Source organism: Hoplias malabaricus, chromosome 16 (assembly GCF_029633855.1).
Source record: "Hoplias malabaricus isolate fHopMal1 chromosome 16, fHopMal1.hap1, whole genome shotgun sequence".
NCBI lineage: Eukaryota > Metazoa > Chordata > Actinopteri > Characiformes > Erythrinidae > Hoplias > Hoplias malabaricus.
Window position 1 is genome coordinate 24,691,040 of NC_089815.1, and position 6,000 is coordinate 24,697,039.

Below are 6,000 nucleotides of genomic sequence, written 5' to 3' on the forward strand. Positions count from 1 at the left end.
CCATACAGCCTTTCAAAAGCAGCTGTAACTAAAGAACGCGTCGGCCTCTTGTTCCTTGTAACACTGAGTGTCACAGACAGAAACCATAGCTTCGCCTTTAAGTGGCTACAGAAGTGAAGGCGGTCTCTAATGCTGTGGCTGAAGGTCAGAAAGTCCCTTTATGAAGTCTTGATATAAACTTTAAATACCTATTGGCACCAGTGTAGTGGAAAACCTGGAGCTGGCTTTAAAACCAGACTTGGAATCATAACTTTTATCTCACTTCAGTCTTATAACGGTGCTAATAGGAAAGAAGTCTTTGGAAGAAAGGCCGAGCGGACGGATTAGGACTGGAAGCTATAATATGGCGAGTTAAAATCATGAACATGATTACCGTTATTAAACAGAAATACAGCGCAGTTAGTAAAAGTCATGCCAGTACAGACGGTTTTAATTGAAGTGTGTACACCCTCGCACACTCAAACACACGTCGCAGACAAACGGCTGCCTCAAAGCACGACTCTGAGAGAGGATTAAGTGCGAAGGGCACTGCCTGCAGTTCCTCACTAGGCTTTACGTTGGACACAGTACTTAAGGACAATCTCTCGGTGTACTTATGCTATTTACGTTGTGAATGGGTCACCAGCCCAAAGCCTCTGTAATCAATTCCATCTGTTCAACATCTATTTAACATAATTAAAGCATTTACAGAGGCTTAGGAGCGAATATGGGACGATAATTGTTTAATCAATGGGTGAAATGTTTCCAGTACCGATGCCATTTCTTGGTCATGGGGTTCTACTGCTTACAGATGTTTGTATTAAATGAAAAGCGGTTTTGCCCTTTCGCGTGACTCAGGGCCTTCAGTTCTGACTTATACCTCTACTGCAGTTTGTGGTTATCTTTGTTGTGTGCCCCCCCCACCCCCTGTTGAGAAGAAGTGGTACTGCAGCAGCCCTTACTCCAGGAGCAGTTCAGTCTAAAGCTGATGTAAAACCAGAAGCTGACATCTGAAGAGGTTAAACACTCTAAAAGCTACCTCACTGGCAGTTTGTACACACAACTATAAGTGTGTGTGTGTGTGTGTGTGTGTGAACTACTGCTTGTTTAGAAAAAAAAACAATGCATTCCATAATGTAAACCTTTATATATTTTATATTTTTTTCCATGCAAAATACAGATTAACTGTATTTAGAAATAATGTCTTTGCATTTTACTGACCCCCAAATGTCTTGAAATTTTACCTGCAATGAAACACAAGTTACTTTATATGATCCTTATCCAGTCCTGCACTCAAGCTAACAGCACATTTTACTTCACCTTCAGAGTTCAATGAACTGTAACAGCCCTCAGCAGTGGTGAGTTAAGGGTTAAAGTGTCCCATTCCTTCACAGCGAGGTTCAGGGACTGTTGGCGGTGTGTGTGCATTATGAACAGGACAATCTAATTACCGTCTGATTCCAGCGGCTCACACCAATTATATTAGGACGGCTCATATAGGCCGAGACTGAGCGAGAGTGGACGTGGCATTAGATTAGAGACCGTCTCCGTCACCGTCAGAGAGGACAAGAGCCAGAGGAGAGAGATCTACCGCAAACATTTAGTCAGTGGAGGGACAGGAAAATTGTGCTGTTTATTTTGTTTGTTTTATTATTGCTTTTTAACTCGGGTGAAATGCATGGAGGGAAAATTACTTTGAAATGTTGTAATGATAGGGCGGCACGGTGGTGAAGCAGGTAGTGTCAGTCACAGAGCTCCAGGGACCTGGAGGTTGTGGGTTCGATTCCCGCTCCAGGTGACTGTCTGTCAGGAGTGTGTTCTCCCTGTGGGTTTCCTCCGGGTGCTCCGGTTTCCACAGTCCAAAAACACATGTTGGTAGTTGTGTGTTGCCCTGTGAAGGACTGGCGCCCCCTCCAGGGTGTATTCCCGCCTTGCGCCCAATGATTCCAGGTAGGCTCTGGACCCACTGCGACCCTGAACTGGATAAGCGCTTACAGATAAGGAATGAATGTTCAGGGAACTATACTTAGTACATAACTTTTGTTTTTGTTTTTTTATTAAATAAGAATTTAATCGATGCATCATTTCACATCGATGCACCGTTCCACATCAAACCTCTGTGAATGACTTGGTTTACATTTCAGTAATTTAATCAGGACCGCATGGTGGCACTACAAGTAGTATATCCACCACAAAGCTTCAGGGTCATGAGGTCATGGGACCTCTCTTTAAGCCACTGACTGTGAGCACTGGTGTGATCTCTCTGTTTGAAACATTGCTGAAATTCCCCATGTAATCAGACAGGGCTCAAACGGAATAACAGCAAAACGTGTGTTAATAAAGTAAAGGAAGAAAAGGTATTTTCATTATAAAAGAATTAATAAGCCTCGACTAACAGTGGACAACAGTAAAATAGACCCTCGTAAAAGTAAAGGAATAAAAGTCTTTATTTATGCTCATTATAAAAGGTCCAATCAGCCAGGACTAAAATTAGACAACGCTGAACAGCAAAATTGACATAAAAAAAGTAAAGGCATAAAACTGCTTATTTTTGGTCATTATAATAGAATTATTAAGGCATTGCTAACACTTGAGGACCTCAAAATGGGCAAAGTTCAATAATAAAAGTTCTGTAAAAGGCATTTCCTGTGATAATAAAAGAAACATTGGGCTAAAACAAGACTGCGGCTAATTAACCACTGGGTGACTAAAGTACATATGTATAACCACAGGGAAACGACCTCAGGGTTCTGTATTTCTGATGGAATAAAGCAGACGGAACAGAAAATGTTGCTATGAAGAAAGGATATGTCTAAAACACACCATATTATATTATTAAACACATTAGCTGCTATCTCTGTGTTAGCTGAAATGCTAATTATATACGATAATAAATCTCAGTCCGGCCAGTTTCCTCCAACGGAGTCATAACTTTGACCAACATATGAGGAACATTTGGTCTCAGGTCAGCTGACAGGACACCATTTAACAGCACCAGAAAAGGAGGGCCACAACAAGCCTGCCAAACATCTATCAGAGCTTTTCTTGCACTCGAGTGGGTCAAAAAAGCCAAAATGAGAGGTATTGTCAGCATGGCTTGAGAAAGACAGAGAGGAGTCCCTCGCCCTGCATTTGGGAATTACAGGCTAGTGGAGGTGGCTCTGATGTTGGAAATGGACGGGCAAGGCTTTTACTGAGGAAAATGGGGCCCATTAATGTAAATGGAAGACCATCCAGGCCTGTAACACAAACCCGGAGCAGAACTCAGTGTTTCCACTGCCTGCTGTGAGAGCAATTATGGTGGGGATACACAAATGTACCATAATGGATAAAACTAATCGGTGCCCTCAAATTCTCAGGGAGTAATCCATTTGTGAAAGGGAGGTGTCCACTCGGAGAAAGCCACGGAAAAAAAAAAGGTGCAGAACATTCACCACTGACACACGCCAGATATAATCACATTATCAAAACTTTATATAGGTACCCATGTGTGTATACGTTAATGTAATTACCCATGTAATATCCATATAAACTCTCCTTAATTATAACACGGCAGAAGGAAAACATTCTTAACTATTATTCGCATTAACGTCAGGGCTGTAGGAAGACGAGGAGGCGAACGTACACGCAAGGAATGATTTTATTACAATAAACAAAACTGAATCAAAACAAAGTACAATCTGAGAACAAACAAAAGCTTGACACAGAAACACTACCTAGAAATAAACAGAAACAAATGAGGGCAGAAACAAGCAGGAGAAAGCTCTGAACTGGTGTAGAGGTGTAAAAACCCTGACCGAGACAGAACACACAACTACACACACAAACACACACACATACATATACACACACACACACACGAGACCAGACAAGGGAGCACTGCAAACAAAGGGGTATAAATGCACAGGACAAATGAGGAACACCTGGAAACACTAAGGGGGCGGGGCTAGGGCGGAGACAAGAACAAAACAAACACACGGTGGGAAAACAGACATGACAGCACAGGGGTGACAATTAACGTAGGATGAATTTGGTTCATCTGTGTTAGTCCAATCATGGGGAAATATTCCTGAAATGTAAATAGGAAAAACAAACACTTGAAAAATGGAAATAATCGATAATTAATCATAATTTAAAAAAGGCGGCAGTGGCGCAGCGGGTAGGCGTCACGGTCACACAGATCCAGGGGTGACTGTCTGTGAGGAGTTGGTGTGTTCTCCCTGTGTCTGCATGGGTTTTCTCCGGGTGACTGTCTGTGAGGAGTGTGGTGTGTTCTCGCTGTGTCTGCATGGGTTTCCTCCGGGTGACTGTCTGTGAGAAGTTGGTGTGTTCTCCCTGTGTCTGCGTGGGTTTCCTCCGGGTGACTGTCTGTGAGGAGTGTGGTGTGTTCTCCCTGTGTCTCTGTGGGTTTCCTCCGGGTGACTGTCTGTGAGGAGTGTGGTGTGTTCTCCCTGTGTCTCTGTGGGTTTCCTCCGGGTGACTGTCTGTGAGGAGTGTGGTGTGTTCTCCCTGTGTCTGCATGGGTTTCCTCCGGGTGACTGTCTGTGAGGAGGGGCCGCGACCCTGAAATGGATAAGCGCTTATAGATAATGATGGATAATTTAAAAAATAATAAAAATAAATAAAGAAATTAGGACATTTCTATTAATTACAGGAGAAACAATTTAAATAGGAATTCTCTATTAATACCATTGATTTCAGAAGAAAAAGTACGTAATTTAATAAGATGTGTTTATGCAGTTGGTTGGTCATAACCATGTTTGCTCACGTCTGGCAACAATGTTTTGTAGCAATGTTGGAGCTATTTGTCCAGGGTTAGCACTGGGATGTACTTATCAGTACTTGGTTTTGTGTATTTAAGCCTGGTCTGGCCCTCTGTGATTTCTTCAGACTACAGAAAAGCTGTGGAGAAAAGAGTATTTGTGCTCGTATGAGTGAGGTATGAGTTGAAGACAAGACTGGGCACAGAATGGAGTCCTGTGCTTGAGATATTTTTAGATTTTAAAGGGAAGAGAGAGAGAGAGAGAGAGAGAGAGAGAGAGAGAGAGAGAAAGCCAGAAGCCTTGCTTTATTTATTGTGGCACCAGTTGAGTTCTGGACTCCAGGTGCACCTTATTCACTTCTTTATAGACACCTCACTTCCCAGAGCCCAGAGTGCTTCCATTTGTTCACCATGAACACTTCAGTTCATCAAGAGATTTTTTTTCTCCTTCCAAAAGCCCATGATCTCCAGATTCTCCTTTCAGTCGCCAATAAATAGTTTTACACTTGGAAGTTGTAAACCTCGTCTTGAGTGGTTTCTGGCAGCTACACGGCGAGAAGATTGACTTTCAAAGCTCGGATTACCCTCCTGACTCTCGCTGTATCGTTTATCAGAATTTCAAGACATAATTTATGGATTCTGTTTGTAATTCAAGATGTATATGATCTTTTAATGTGACACGCTGGGAAGGCAGGGTTTTGCTGTGATACTTTTTTTATGGCTTCCAGAGCTGGAGACATGTGTGACCCACTGCTCGTGGAGTTGACGTATGAGTTCATTTCGAAAGGGTCTCGGATGTGATTGTAATGGCGGTAATTAGCTCTCAGGTACGGCTGAATCTGAGGCTAATCAGGGGGCTGGGGGTTTGCAAAGCTTCTCATTCTGCAACAATAAGATACAGTGGGGGAGAGCGGTGTGAGGCGATTAGGTTACTCTTTTAATAAGCACTCTTGTTAATTATGCTAATGGGGAAAATGAGCACTGCAGGAATAATGACTGGGTAAATGTTTAGCAGCACCGTTTAATGGGCATCCAGCAAAGTGACTGCGAGACTCTGGTCAATTAGTTTGAGCATCACTTCCTCCGTCCGTTCGGCCAGAGCACCCGCAGCCCATTCTTTTGACAGAACTTTGTATGAAGATTGTACAACCGTATTTGCACGGTCCAACACCTGTGTTAGCTACAGGAGCCCTTTAGACATCTACCAACTTCTGAACACAGACTGCACCTTTCACTGAAGAATTAATGTTCTAAACATT